A 15,931-nucleotide genomic window follows, 5' to 3' on the forward strand; every position below is an offset into this window, starting at 1 on the left:
AGTAAAGTCTCCCGAGATGCCTGTGCACTGTAGCCCCAGCCCCAGTATTTGATGCTTAAAGCGCAGAAGAACGCACTAACCGGGCGAAATGTGGCATCCCTCTACCTACTTTGCTTGTGGGTCTCGACCCAGTAAGGATTTCACCTACCATATTGGGTCCCAAAAGACTAGCTCACACAAACGGACAAGAGGAGGGGGTTCCTCCGGATAAGTTTGCTTTGGGCCAAATAATAAAATAGCAATTCTTAAGCCCTTTGTAGGGCCAGGAAGGGATTTGGATCGAAAAACTGTGGGTGAAAAAACAAGAGGTTTCGCAAGCATGTTTTCGATCAAAAAGAAAATTTTGTTATCTTTGGGCAACCAAGAAGGACTCTCTGAAACCATGGTTAACTGGAAATTCAATTTTTAGAGGAAAATGTCACATAGCGGAGCAAAACATAGTACTTTTACTTAAAAACGCCTTTGCAAGGTTTTATGGGCTCTGCTAGAAAAAAAATCAACTGTTGCAGACAAAAATCTCGGTTTTCTCTAAAAGGCTGATTTTTCTGTACCAAAAGAGTTTCTAGACGTTTTGGATAACGAAAGCTAAAGTTTCGCTGAAATGGCTATTCCAGCCAGTGAATACACTTTTCACCAAGCTTTCGAGCTGCACAGTAGTTTCCTGTCCTAAAAAGGATAGCGTTCATCTCTAGTTACTTGAAAAATCAATTTTGGGGAGAAAAATGGCTCTCATTTTTTGACCATTCCTTTAAGCAAAACATAATGCTATTACTTAGACATGCTTTTCCATTGAAAAAAATAATACTGTTGACTGGCTTCTACAAGGGAAAAACAACAACTTTTTCAGGAACAATTGCTGTTTTCTCTGAAAAGCTGATATTCTGTAGCAAAAACAGATCCTGGCGCTCTTGATAAGGAAAGCTAATGTTTCTGAGGAAATCTGTATTCCTGCCAGTGAATATGCTTTTCCTCACTCTTTCTATTTGCACGAGAATATCTTGTAAGAGAAAACATCAATTCTGTTGCAAAAGAAAAAAGAACGTGTTAAACGATAGTTACCTGGAAAATCAATTTCGGGGAGCAAAAGGATCAACTTTTGCAGGAAAGAAATCTTTTTCCCTGAAAAGAAAACGAAGTCTCATCAAAAACCGTTTCTTAAACGAAATTATTGTTATTCTTTAGAAAGCTGGGGGGGAAGAGGTTTCATTCGATGGAAAACAGAAGTCAGTGAAATCGACCCTTTTGATCAAAATAATTAATTCTCTACGGCCTGAAAAACAACTTTAGAGACAAAAAAAAGAACTATCTTCTTGCCAATTGGTGCTCTCTTAGTAAAACATTTCCCACTGTATTATTTCTCCTTGGAAAAGCGTTTTTAATAGGGAAAAGGATGTTTTAAGACTAAGCTTCGTCAAAACAGTGATTGAAACCTTTTCTGCAAAATATGGCTCTTCCTAGGAAACTATAGTTTTTACAAATTCCCTTTTCTTTGAAAAACGCAAACATTATCAATTTTGGCTTAGATGGAGCCAAACTATTGCTTGCGAAACCACTGCCTTTTTTTAGCCACAGTATTCAGCGTCAATTTGTCTATGCACCTAATAATCGCTCTCATCTGGCGTGAGGGTTAGGGCTCTTAAGATTTCGGCTTCCCGCCCTAGGCTTAGGGTTCGGGTGGGTATGCCACTTAGCGTTAGGATGTCGGTTTCTCTGGGGAGAACTCCCCGCGCTCGTGTTAGGGTTCTTATAGCTAGGACTCCTCGCCATAGGGTTAGTGTTCCTATGCGTAGGCCACTTGGAGTCGGTGATGGTTTCGATGGGAATGGGCTTAGAGTTTTGGTTCCTACGGGTAGGCAACTTGGAGTTATAGTTACGGTTGCTCTTGATAGCGCTCCCCGCCCTAGGGTTAGGGTTCCTATGGGTGGGGTTCCCCATCTCAGAGTTAGGGTTCCTATGGAAAAGACACTTGGAGATAAGATTAAGGTTCCTAACGGTAGGCCTCTTGGAGTTAGGATTGAGTTTCTATGGTCAGGGTTTCCCGCCCTAGGGTTAGGATTCCTCTGGGTGGGGTTCCTGACCCTAGGGTGAGGTTTCTTATAGATAGGCCTCTCGGCGTTAGGGTGAGAAGTCTTATACTTCCCGCCCTAGGGTTAGAGTTCCTGTGGGTATGGCTCCCTGCCATAGGTTAGAGTTCGGACACGTTGTGTTAGGCTTAGTGTTTGCATGAGTTGGCTTCTTTGGGTTCGGGTTCCTATGTCATGCCACTTAGAATTAAGTTGATGGTTCCTCTGGGCAGGGTTCCCCACTGTAGGAAGAGGGTTGCTGGGGCCAGGGCTCCCCACCCTCGGGTTACGTATACTAGAGCTTGGCTCCCGGCGCTACGGTTCTTCTAGGTAGTGCTCCCCGCTCTAGGCTTAGAGTTACTGGGGGTAGTCGACACGTAGTAAGGGTTAAAGTTCCTCTGGCTGGGGCTCCTATGAGTAGGTCACTTGGTGTTCTAATTATGCTTCCTATAGATAGGGCTCCTCGCCCTCGCTTTAGCATTCCTAGGGGTATGGACCCCCTAGGGTTTGGAGTCCTATAGTTAGAGCTCCCAGCCCTAGCTGCTATGGGAGGGCTCCCTGTGGTACAGTTGGGGATTGTAGGGGTAAGCTACATGGAAATAAGGTTAGGGCTCCTCTCGGTAGGCCACTTGGAAATAGAATTAGGGTTCCTCTGGGTAGGGCTCCCGGCCCTAGGATTAGTGGGACTTACGTGTAGGGATCCCCGCCGTAGAGACAGGGTTCCTGTGAGGGCTCCTATCCGTTGGCCTCTTGGAGTTAGGACTGGTTTTCTATGCGTAGGCCTCCCCGCCCTAGTGTTAGGGTTCTTATAGCTAGGACTCCTCGCCATAGGGTTAGTGTTCCTATGCCATAGGGTTCCTATGGTTCGGGCTTTACTGTTTCTATGGGTCGGGCTCCCTGACTTAGGGTTTGGGTTCCTACGGCGACAGCTCCCCATCTTCGCATTAGGGTTCCTATGGGTTGGACCCTTGCAGTCATAGTTAGGCTCCCTTTGCGTAGACGACTTGGAGATAAGGTTAGGGTTCTGATGTGTAGGCCACTTGGAATTAGTGCCAGGATTTCTAAGGTTGGGGCTCCCCGTCCTAGGGTTAGAGTTCCTACGGCTTGGCCAATTGGTGTTAGGGTTAGTGGTTGCATCTTACTTGCTGTCTGTCATGAACCTAGCACTGAGCTTTCAAAACAGCTTTTCTGTATTGTCGTCTTCCATTATTGAGGTCGAGCTACTACCTGACGCCTGGTTGTTGCTCCTTGAGCTAGATTCCCTGCTACTTTAGGCACTTAAATACCAGAGTATATAATACTCCTGTTCAGCTGCTGCCTATCCGCGTAGGTTCTAAAACTCTCTTGGCACCTACATTTTTGCAGTAAAGTCTCCCGAGATGCCTGTGCACTGTAGCCCCAGCCCCAGTATTTGATGCTTAAAGCGCAGAAGAACGCACTAACCGGGCGAAATCCCTCTACCTACTTTGCTTGTGGGTCTCGACCCAGTAAGGATTTCACCTACCATATTGGGTCCCAAAAGACTAGCTCACACAAACGGACAAGAGGAGGGGGTTCCTCCGGATAAGTTTGCTTTGGGCCAAATAATAAAATAGCAATTCTTAAGCCCTTTGTAGGGCCAGGAAGGGATTTGGATCGAAAAACTGTGGGTGAAAAAACAAGAGGTTTCGCAAGCATGTTTTCGATCAAAAAGAAAATTTTGTTATCTTTGGGCAACCAAGAAGGACTCTCTGAAACCATGGTTAACTGGAAATTCAATTTTTAGAGGAAAATGTCACATAGCGGAGCAAAACATAGTACTTTTACTTAAAAACGCCTTTGCAAGGTTTTATGGGCTCTGCTAGAAAAAAATCAACTGTTGCAGACAAAAATCTCGGTTTTCTCTAAAAGGCTGATTTTTCTGTACCAAAAGAGTTTCTAGACGTTTTGGATAACGAAAGCTAAAGTTTCGCTGAAATGGCTATTCCAGCCAGTGAATACACTTTTCACCAAGCTTTCGAGCTGCACAGTAGTTTCCTGTCCTAAAAAGGATAGCGTTCATCTCTAGTTACTTGAAAAATCAATTTTGGGGAGAAAAATGGCTCTCATTTTTTGACCATTCCTTTAAGCAAAACATAATGCTATTACTTAGACATGCTTTTCCATTGAAAAAAATAATACTGTTGACTGGCTTCTACAAGGGAAAAACAACAACTTTTTCAGGAACAATTGCTGTTTTCTCTGAAAAGCTGATATTCTGTAGCAAAAACGGTTCCTGGCGCTCTTGATAAGGAAAGCTAATGTTTCTGAGGAAATCTGTATTCCTGCCAGTGAATATGCTTTTCCTCACTCTTTCTATTTGCACGAGAATATCTTGTAAGAGAAAACATCAATTCTGTTGCAAAAGAAAAAAGAACGTGTTAAACGATAGTTACCTGGAAAATCAATTTCGGGGAGCAAAAGGATCAACTTTTGCAGGAAAGAAATCTTTTTCCCTGAAAAGAAAACGAAGTCTCATCAAAAACCGTTTCTTAAACGAAATTATTGTTATTCTTTAGAAAGCTGGGGGGGAAGAGGTTTCATTCGATGGAAAACAGAAGTCAGTGAAATCGACCCTTTTGATCAAAATAATTAATTCTCTACGGCCTGAAAAACAACTTTAGAGACAAAAAAAAGAACTATCTTCTTGCCAATTGGTGCTCTCTTAGTAAAACATTTCCCACTGTATTATTTCTCCTTGGAAAAGCGTTTTTAATAGGGAAAAGGATGTTTTAAGACTAAGCTTCGTCAAAACAGTGATTGAAACCTTTTCTGCAAAATATGGCTCTTCCTAGGAAACTATAGTTTTTACAAATTCCCTTTTCTTTGAAAAACGCAAACATTATCAATTTTGGCTTAGATGGAGCCAAACTATTGCTTGCGAAACCACTGCCTTTTTTTAGCCACAGTATTCAGCGTCAATTTGTCTATGCACCTAATAATCGCTCTCATCTGGCGTGAGGGTTAGGGCTCTTAAGATTTCGGCTTCCCGCCCTAGGCTTAGGGTTCGGGTGGGTATGCCACTTAGCGTTAGGATGTCGGTTTCTCTGGGGAGAACTCCCCGCGCTCGTGTTAGGGTTCTTATAGCTAGGACTCCTCGCCATAGGGTTAGTGTTCCTATGCGTAGGCCACTTGGAGTCGGTGATGGTTTCGATGGGAATGGGCTTAGAGTTTTGGTTCCTACGGGTAGGCAACTTGGAGTTATAGTTACGGTTGCTCTTGATAGCGCTCCCCGCCCTAGGGTTAGGGTTCCTATGGGTGGGGTTCCCCATCTCAGAGTTAGGGTTCCTATGGAACAGACACTTGGAGATAAGATTAAGGTTCCTAACGGTAGGCCTCTTGGAGTTAGGATTGAGTTTCTATGGTCAGGGTTTCCCGCCCTAGGGTTAGGATTCCTCTGGGTGGGGTTCCTGACCCTAGGGTGAGGTTTCTTATAGATAGGCCTCTCGGCGTTAGGGTGAGAAGTCTTATACTTCCCGCCCTAGGGTTAGAGTTCCTGTGGGTATGGCTCCCTGCCATAGGTTAGGGTTCGGACACGTTGTGTTAGGCTTAGTGTTTGCATGAGTTGGCTTCTTTGGGTTCGGGTTCCTATGTCATGCCACTTAGAATTAAGTTGATGGTTCCTCTGGGCAGGGTTCCCCACTGTAGGAAGAGGGTTGCTGGGGCCAGGGCTCCCCACCCTCGGGTTACGTATACTAGAGCTTGGCTCCCGGCGCTACGGTTCTTCTAGGTAGTGCTCCCCGCTCTAGGCTTAGAGTTACTGGGGGTAGTCGACACGTAGTAAGGGTTAAAGTTCCTCTGGCTGGGGCTCCTATGAGTAGGTCACTTGGTGTTCTAATTATGCTTCCTATAGATAGGGCTCCTCGCCCTCGCTTTAGCATTCCTAGGGGTATGGACCCCCTAGGGTTTGGAGTCCTATAGTTAGAGCTCCCAGCCCTAGCTGCTATGGGAGGGCTCCCTGTGGTACAGTTGGGGATTGTAGGGGTAAGCTACATGGAAATAAGGTTAGGGCTCCTCTCGGTAGGCCACTTGGAAATAGAATTAGGGTTCCTCTGGGTAGGGCTCCCGGCCCTAGGATTAGTGGGACTTACGTGTAGGGATCCCCGCCGTAGAGACAGGGTTCCTGTGAGGGCTCCTATCCGTTGGCCTCTTGGAGTTAGGACTGGTTTTCTATGCGTAGGCCTCCCCGCCCTAGTGTTAGGGTTCTTATAGCTAGGACTCCTCGCCATAGGGTTAGTGTTCCTATGCCATAGGGTTCCTATGGTTCGGGCTTTACTGTTTCTATGGGTCGGGCTCCCTGACTTAGGGTTTGGGTTCCTACGGCGACAGCTCCCCATCTTCGCATTAGGGTTCCTATGGGTTGGACCCTTGCAGTCATAGTTAGGCTCCCTTTGCGTAGACGACTTGGAGATAAGGTTAGGGTTCTGATGTGTAGGCCACTTGGAATTAGTGCCAGGATTTCTAAGGTTGGGGCTCCCCGTCCTAGGGTTAGAGTTCCTACGGCTTGGCCAATTGGTGTTAGGGTTAGTGGTTGCATCTTACTTGCTGTCTGTCATGAACCTAGCACTGAGCTTTCAAAACAGCTTTTCTGTATTGTCGTCTTCCATTATTGAGGTCGAGCTACTACCTGACGCCTGGTTGTTGCTCCTTGAGCTAGATTCCCTGCTACTTTAGGCACTTAAATACCAGAGTATATAATACTCCTGTTCAGCTGCTGCCTATCCGCGTAGGTTCTAAAACTCTCTTGGCACCTACATTTTTGCAGTAAAGTCTCCCGAGATGCCTGTGCACTGTAGCCCCAGCCCCAGTATTTGATGCTTAAAGCGCAGAAGAACGCACTAACCGGGCGAAATGTGGCATCCCTCTACCTACTTTGCTTGTGGGTCTCGACCCAGTAAGGATTTCACCTACCATATTGGGTCCCAAAAGACTAGCTCACACAAACGGACAAGAGGAGGGGGTTCCTCCGGATAAGTTTGCTTTGGGCCAAATAATAAAATAGCAATTCTTAAGCCCTTTGTAGGGCCAGGAAGGGATTTGGATCGAAAAACTGTGGGTGAAAAAACAAGAGGTTTCGCAAGCATGTTTTCGATCAAAAAGAAAATTTTGTTATCTTTGGGCAACCAAGAAGGACTCTCTGAAACCATGGTTAACTGGAAATTCAATTTTTAGAGGAAAATGTCACATAGCGGAGCAAAACATAGTACTTTTACTTAAAAACGCCTTTGCAAGGTTTTATGGGCTCTGCTAGAAAAAAAATCAACTGTTGCAGACAAAAATCTCGGTTTTCTCTAAAAGGCTGATTTTTCTGTACCAAAAGAGTTTCTAGACGTTTTGGATAACGAAAGCTAAAGTTTCGCTGAAATGGCTATTCCAGCCAGTGAATACACTTTTCACCAAGCTTTCGAGCTGCACAGTAGTTTCCTGTCCTAAAAAGGATAGCGTTCATCTCTAGTTACTTGAAAAATCAATTTTGGGGAGAAAAATGGCTCTCATTTTTTGACCATTCCTTTAAGCAAAACATAATGCTATTACTTAGACATGCTTTTCCATTGAAAAAAATAATACTGTTGACTGGCTTCTACAAGGGAAAAACAACAACTTTTTCAGGAACAATTGCTGTTTTCTCTGAAAAGCTGATATTCTGTAGCAAAAACAGATCCTGGCGCTCTTGATAAGGAAAGCTAATGTTTCTGAGGAAATCTGTATTCCTGCCAGTGAATATGCTTTTCCTCACTCTTTCTATTTGCACGAGAATATCTTGTAAGAGAAAACATCAATTCTGTTGCAAAAGAAAAAAGAACGTGTTAAACGATAGTTACCTGGAAAATCAATTTCGGGGAGCAAAAGGATCAACTTTTGCAGGAAAGAAATCTTTTTCCCTGAAAAGAAAACGAAGTCTCATCAAAAACCGTTTCTTAAACGAAATTATTGTTATTCTTTAGAAAGCTGGGGGGGAAGAGGTTTCATTCGATGGAAAACAGAAGTCAGTGAAATCGACCCTTTTGATCAAAATAATTAATTCTCTACGGCCTGAAAAACAACTTTAGAGACAAAAAAAAGAACTATCTTCTTGCCAATTGGTGCTCTCTTAGTAAAACATTTCCCACTGTATTATTTCTCCTTGGAAAAGCGTTTTTAATAGGGAAAAGGATGTTTTAAGACTAAGCTTCGTCAAAACAGTGATTGAAACCTTTTCTGCAAAATATGGCTCTTCCTAGGAAACTATAGTTTTTACAAATTCCCTTTTCTTTGAAAAACGCAAACATTATCAATTTTGGCTTAGATGGAGCCAAACTATTGCTTGCGAAACCACTGCCTTTTTTTAGCCACAGTATTCAGCGTCAATTTGTCTATGCACCTAATAATCGCTCTCATCTGGCGTGAGGGTTAGGGCTCTTAAGATTTCGGCTTCCCGCCCTAGGCTTAGGGTTCGGGTGGGTATGCCACTTAGCGTTAGGATGTCGGTTTCTCTGGGGAGAACTCCCCGCGCTCGTGTTAGGGTTCTTATAGCTAGGACTCCTCGCCATAGGGTTAGTGTTCCTATGCGTAGGCCACTTGGAGTCGGTGATGGTTTCGATGGGAATGGGCTTAGAGTTTTGGTTCCTACGGGTAGGCAACTTGGAGTTATAGTTACGGTTGCTCTTGATAGCGCTCCCCGCCCTAGGGTTAGGGTTCCTATGGGTGGGGTTCCCCATCTCAGAGTTAGGGTTCCTATGGAAAAGACACTTGGAGATAAGATTAAGGTTCCTAACGGTAGGCCTCTTGGAGTTAGGATTGAGTTTCTATGGTCAGGGTTTCCCGCCCTAGGGTTAGGATTCCTCTGGGTGGGGTTCCTGACCCTAGGGTGAGGTTTCTTATAGATAGGCCTCTCGGCGTTAGGGTGAGAAGTCTTATACTTCCCGCCCTAGGGTTAGAGTTCCTGTGGGTATGGCTCCCTGCCATAGGTTAGAGTTCGGACACGTTGTGTTAGGCTTAGTGTTTGCATGAGTTGGCTTCTTTGGGTTCGGGTTCCTATGTCATGCCACTTAGAATTAAGTTGATGGTTCCTCTGGGCAGGGTTCCCCACTGTAGGAAGAGGGTTGCTGGGGCCAGGGCTCCCCACCCTCGGGTTACGTATACTAGAGCTTGGCTCCCGGCGCTACGGTTCTTCTAGGTAGTGCTCCCCGCTCTAGGCTTAGAGTTACTGGGGGTAGTCGACACGTAGTAAGGGTTAAAGTTCCTCTGGCTGGGGCTCCTATGAGTAGGTCACTTGGTGTTCTAATTATGCTTCCTATAGATAGGGCTCCTCGCCCTCGCTTTAGCATTCCTAGGGGTATGGACCCACTAGGGTTTGGAGTCCTATAGTTAGAGCTCCCAGCCCTAGCTGCTATGGGAGGGCTCCCTGTGGTACAGTTGGGGATTGTAGGGGTAAGCTACATGGAAATAAGGTTAGGGCTCCTCTCGGTAGGCCACTTGGAAATAGAATTAGGGTTCCTCTGGGTAGGGCTCCCGGCCCTAGGATTAGTGGGACTTACGTGTAGGGATCCCCGCCGTAGAGACAGGGTTCCTGTGAGGGCTCCTATCCGTTGGCCTCTTGGAGTTAGGACTGGTTTTCTATGCGTAGGCCTCCCCGCCCTAGTGTTAGGGTTCTTATAGCTAGGACTCCTCGCCATAGGGTTAGTGTTCCTATGCCATAGGGTTCCTATGGTTCGGGCTTTACTGTTTCTATGGGTCGGGCTCCCTGACTTAGGGTTTGGGTTCCTACGGCGACAGCTCCCCATCTTCGCATTAGGGTTCCTATGGGTTGGACCCTTGCAGTCATAGTTAGGCTCCCTTTGCGTAGACGACTTGGAGATAAGGTTAGGGTTCTGATGTGTAGGCCACTTGGAATTAGTGCCAGGATTTCTAAGGTTGGGGCTCCCCGTCCTAGGGTTAGAGTTCCTACGGCTTGGCCAATTGGTGTTAGGGTTAGTGGTTGCATCTTACTTGCTGTCTGTCATGAACCTAGCACTGAGCTTTCAAAACAGCTTTTCTGTATTGTCGTCTTCCATTATTGAGGTCGAGCTACTACCTGACGCCTGGTTGTTGCTCCTTGAGCTAGATTCCCTGCTACTTTAGGCACTTAAATACCAGAGTACTCCTGTTCAGCTGCTGCCTATCCGCGTAGGTTCTAAAACTCTCTTGGCACCTACATTTTTGCAGTAAAGTCTCCCGAGATGCCTGTGCACTGTAGCCCCAGCCCCAGTATTTGATGCTTAAAGCGCAGAAGAACGCACTAACCGGGCGAAATGTGGCATCCCTCTACCTACTTTGCTTGTGGGTCTCGACCCAGTAAGGATTTCACCTACCATATTGGGTCCCAAAAGACTAGCTCACACAAACGGACAAGAGGAGGGGGTTCCTCCGGATAAGTTTGCTTTGGGCCAAATAATAAAATAGCAATTCTTAAGCCCTTTGTAGGGCCAGGAAGGGATTTGGATCGAAAAACTGTGGGTGAAAAAACAAGAGGTTTCGCAAGCATGTTTTCGATCAAAAAGAAAATTTTGTTATCTTTGGGCAACCAAGAAGGACTCTCTGAAACCATGGTTAACTGGAAATTCAATTTTTAGAGGAAAATGTCACATAGCGGAGCAAAACATAGTACTTTTACTTAAAAACGCCTTTGCAAGGTTTTATGGGCTCTGCTAGAAAAAAAATCAACTGTTGCAGACAAAAATCTCGGTTTTCTCTAAAAGGCTGATTTTTCTGTACCAAAAGAGTTTCTAGACGTTTTGGATAACGAAAGCTAAAGTTTCGCTGAAATGGCTATTCCAGCCAGTGAATACACTTTTCACCAAGCTTTCGAGCTGCACAGTAGTTTCCTGTCCTAAAAAGGATAGCGTTCATCTCTAGTTACTTGAAAAATCAATTTTGGGGAGAAAAATGGCTCTCATTTTTTGACCATTCCTTTAAGCAAAACATAATGCTATTACTTAGACATGCTTTTCCATTGAAAAAAATAATACTGTTGACTGGCTTCTACAAGGGAAAAACAACAACTTTTTCAGGAACAATTGCTGTTTTCTCTGAAAAGCTGATATTCTGTAGCAAAAACGGTTCCTGGCGCTCTTGATAAGGAAAGCTAATGTTTCTGAGGAAATCTGTATTCCTGCCAGTGAATATGCTTTTCCTCACTCTTTCTATTTGCACGAGAATATCTTGTAAGAGAAAACATCAATTCTGTTGCAAAAGAAAAAAGAACGTGTTAAACGATAGTTACCTGGAAAATCAATTTCGGGGAGCAAAAGGATCAACTTTTGCAGGAAAGAAATCTTTTTCCCTGAAAAGAAAACGAAGTCTCATCAAAAACCGTTTCTTAAACGAAATTATTGTTATTCTTTAGAAAGCTGGGGGGGAAGAGGTTTCATTCGATGGAAAACAGAAGTCAGTGAAATCGACCCTTTTGATCAAAATAATTAATTCTCTACGGCCTGAAAAACAACTTTAGAGACAAAAAAAAGAACTATCTTCTTGCCAATTGGTGCTCTCTTAGTAAAACATTTCCCACTGTATTATTTCTCCTTGGAAAAGCGTTTTTAATAGGGAAAAGGATGTTTTAAGACTAAGCTTCGTCAAAACAGTGATTGAAACCTTTTCTGCAAAATATGGCTCTTCCTAGGAAACTATAGTTTTTACAAATTCCCTTTTCTTTGAAAAACGCAAACATTATCAATTTTGGCTTAGATGGAGCCAAACTATTGCTTGCGAAACCACTGCCTTTTTTTAGCCACAGTATTCAGCGTCAATTTGTCTATGCACCTAATAATCGCTCTCATCTGGCGTGAGGGTTAGGGCTCTTAAGATTTCGGCTTCCCGCCCTAGGCTTAGGGTTCGGGTGGGTATGCCACTTAGCGTTAGGATGTCGGTTTCTCTGGGGAGAACTCCCCGCGCTCGTGTTAGGGTTCTTATAGCTAGGACTCCTCGCCATAGGGTTAGTGTTCCTATGCGTAGGCCACTTGGAGTCGGTGATGGTTTCGATGGGAATGGGCTTAGAGTTTTGGTTCCTACGGGTAGGCAACTTGGAGTTATAGTTACGGTTGCTCTTGATAGCGCTCCCCGCCCTAGGGTTAGGGTTCCTATGGGTGGGGTTCCCCATCTCAGAGTTAGGGTTCCTATGGAAAAGACACATGGAGATAAGATTAAGGTTCCTAACGGTAGGCCTCTTGGAGTTAGGATTGAGTTTCTATGGTCAGGGTTTCCCGCCCTAGGGTTAGGATTCCTCTGGGTGGGGTTCCTGACCCTAGGGTGAGGTTTCTTATAGATAGGCCTCTCGGCGTTAGGGTGAGAAGTCTTATACTTCCCGCCCTAGGGTTAGAGTTCCTGTGGGTATGGCTCCCTGCCATAGGTTAGGGTTCGGACACGTTGTGTTAGGCTTAGTGTTTGCATGAGTTGGCTTCTTTGGGTTCGGGTTCCTATGTCATGCCACTTAGAATTAAGTTGATGGTTCCTCTGGGCAGGGTTCCCCACTGTAGGAAGAGGGTTGCTGGGGCCAGGGCTCCCCACCCTCGGGTTACGTATACTAGAGCTTGGCTCCCGGCGCTACGGTTCTTCTAGGTAGTGCTCCCCGCTCTAGGCTTAGAGTTACTGGGGGTAGTCGACACGTAGTAAGGGTTAAAGTTCCTCTGGCTGGGGCTCCTATGAGTAGGTCACTTGGTGTTCTAATTATGCTTCCTATAGATAGGGCTCCTCGCCCTCGCTTTAGCATTCCTAGGGGTATGGACCCCCTAGGGTTTGGAGTCCTATAGTTAGAGCTCCCAGCCCTAGCTGCTATGGGAGGGCTCCCTGTGGTACAGTTGGGGATTGTAGGGGTAAGCTACATGGAAATAAGGTTAGGGCTCCTCTCGGTAGGCCACTTGGAAATAGAATTAGGGTTCCTCTGGGTAGGGCTCCCGGCCCTAGGATTAGTGGGACTTACGTGTAGGGATCCCCGCCGTAGAGACAGGGTTCCTGTGAGGGCTCCTATCCGTTGGCCTCTTGGAGTTAGGACTGGTTTTCTATGCGTAGGCCTCCCCGCCCTAGTGTTAGGGTTCTTATAGCTAGGACTCCTCGCCATAGGGTTAGTGTTCCTATGCCATAGGGTTCCTATGGTTCGGGCTTTACTGTTTCTATGGGTCGGGCTCCCTGACTTAGGGTTTGGGTTCCTACGGCGACAGCTCCCCATCTTCGCATTAGGGTTCCTATGGGTTGGACCCTTGCAGTCATAGTTAGGCTCCCTTTGCGTAGACGACTTGGAGATAAGGTTAGGGTTCTGATGTGTAGGCCACTTGGAATTAGTGCCAGGATTTCTAAGGTTGGGGCTCCCCGTCCTAGGGTTAGAGTTCCTACGGCTTGGCCAATTGGTGTTAGGGTTAGTGGTTGCATCTTACTTGCTGTCTGTCATGAACCTAGCACTGAGCTTTCAAAACAGCTTTTCTGTATTGTCGTCTTCCATTATTGAGGTCGAGCTACTACCTGACGCCTGGTTGTTGCTCCTTGAGCTAGATTCCCTGCTACTTTAGGCACTTAAATACCAGAGTATATAATACTCCTGTTCAGCTGCTGCCTATCCGCGTAGGTTCTAAAACTCTCTTGGCACCTACATTTTTGCAGTAAAGTCTCCCGAGATGCCTGTGCACTGTAGCCCCAGCCCCAGTATTTGATGCTTAAAGCGCAGAAGAACGCACTAACCGGGCGAAATGTGGCATCCCTCTACCTACTTTGCTTGTGGGTCTCGACCCAGTAAGGATTTCACCTACCATATTGGGTCCCAAAAGACTAGCTCACACAAACGGACAAGAGGAGGGGGTTCCTCCGGATAAGTTTGCTTTGGGCCAAATAATAAAATAGCAATTCTTAAGCCCTTTGTAGGGCCAGGAAGGGATTTGGATCGAAAAACTGTGGGTGAAAAAACAAGAGGTTTCGCAAGCATGTTTTCGATCAAAAAGAAAATTTTGTTATCTTTGGGCAACCAAGAAGGACTCTCTGAAACCATGGTTAACTGGAAAGTCAATTTTTAGACGAAAATGTCACACTCAGCGGAGCAAAACATAGTACTTTTACTTAAAAACGCCTTTGCAAGGTTTTATGGGCTCTGCTAGAAAAAAAATCAACTGTTGCAGACAAAAATCTCGGTTTTCTCTAAAAGGCTGATTTTTCTGTACCAAAAGAGTTTCTAGACGTTTTGGATAACGAAAGCTAAAGTTTCGCTGAAATGGCTATTCCAGCCAGTGAATACACTTTTCACCAAGCTTTTGAGCTGCACAGTAGTTTCCTGTCCTAAAAAGGATAGCGTTCATCTCTAGTTACTTGAAAAATCAATTTTGGGGAGAAAAATGGCTCTCATTTTTTGACCATTCCTTTAAGCAAAACATAATGCTATTACTTAGACATGCTTTTCCATTGAAAAAAATAATACTGTTGACTGGCTTCTACAAGGGAAAAACAACAACTTTTTCAGGAACAATTGCTGTTTTCTCTGAAAAGCTGATATTCTGTAGCAAAAACGGTTCCTGGCGCTCTTGATAAGGAAAGCTAATGTTTCTGAGGAAATCTGTATTCCTGCCAGTGAATATGCTTTTCCTCACTCTTTCTATTTGCACGAGAATATCTTGTAAGAGAAAACATCAATTCTGTTGCAAAAGAAAAAAGAACGTGTTAAACGATAGTTACCTGGAAAATCAATTTCGGGGAGCAAAAGGATCAACTTTTGCAGGAAAGAAATCTTTTTCCCTGAAAAGAAAACGAAGTCTCATCAAAAACCGTTTCTTAAACGAAATTATTGTTATTCTTTAGAAAGCTGGGGGGGAAGAGGTTTCATTCGATGGAAAACAGAAGTCAGTGAAATCGACCCTTTTGATCAAAATAATTAATTCTCTACGGCCTGAAAAACAACTTTAGAGACAAAAAAAAGAACTATCTTCTTGCCAATTGGTGCTCTCTTAGTAAAACATTTCCCACTGTATTATTTCTCCTTGGAAAAGCGTTTTTAATAGGGAAAAGGATGTTTTAAGACTAAGCTTCGTCAAAACAGTGATTGAAACCTTTTCTGCAAAATATGGCTCTTCCTAGGAAACTATAGTTTTTACAAATTCCCTTTTCTTTGAAAAACGCAAACATTATCAATTTTGGCTTAGATGGAGCCAAACTATTGCTTGCGAAACCACTGCCTTTTTTTAGCCACAGTATTCAGCGTCAATTTGTCTATGCACCTAATAATCGCTCTCATCTGGCGTGAGGGTTAGGGCTCTTAAGATTTCGGCTTCCCGCCCTAGGCTTAGGGTTCGGGTGGGTATGCCACTTAGCGTTAGGATGTCGGTTTCTCTGGGGAGAACTCCCCGCGCTCGTGTTAGGATTCTTATAGCTAGGACTCCTCGCCATAGGGTTAGTGTTCCTATGCGTAGGCCACTTGGAGTCGGTGATGGTTTCGATGGGAATGGGCTTAGAGTTTTGGTTCCTACGGGTAGGCAACTTGGAGTTATAGTTACGGTTGCTCTTGATAGCGCTCCCCGCCCTAGGGTTAGGGTTCCTATGGGTGGGGTTCCCCATCTCAGAGTTAGGGTTCCTATGGAAAAGACACATGGAGATAAGATTAAGGTTCCTAACGGTAGGCCTCTTGGAGTTAGGATTGAGTTTCTATGGTCAGGGTTTCCCGCCCTAGGGTTAGGATTCCTCTGGGTGGGGTTCCTGACCCTAGGGTGAGGTTTCTTATAGATAGGCCTCTCGGCGTTAGGGTGAGAAGTCTTATACTTCCCGCCCTAGGGTTAGAGTTCCTGTGGGTATGGCTCCCTGCCATAGGTTAGGGTTCGGACACGTTGTGTTAGGCTTAGTGTTTGCATGAGTTGGCTTCTTTG

This window comes from Malaclemys terrapin, chromosome 2 (genome assembly GCF_027887155.1).
Source record: "Malaclemys terrapin pileata isolate rMalTer1 chromosome 2, rMalTer1.hap1, whole genome shotgun sequence".
In the NCBI taxonomy this organism is placed as follows: Eukaryota; Metazoa; Chordata; order Testudines; family Emydidae; genus Malaclemys; species Malaclemys terrapin.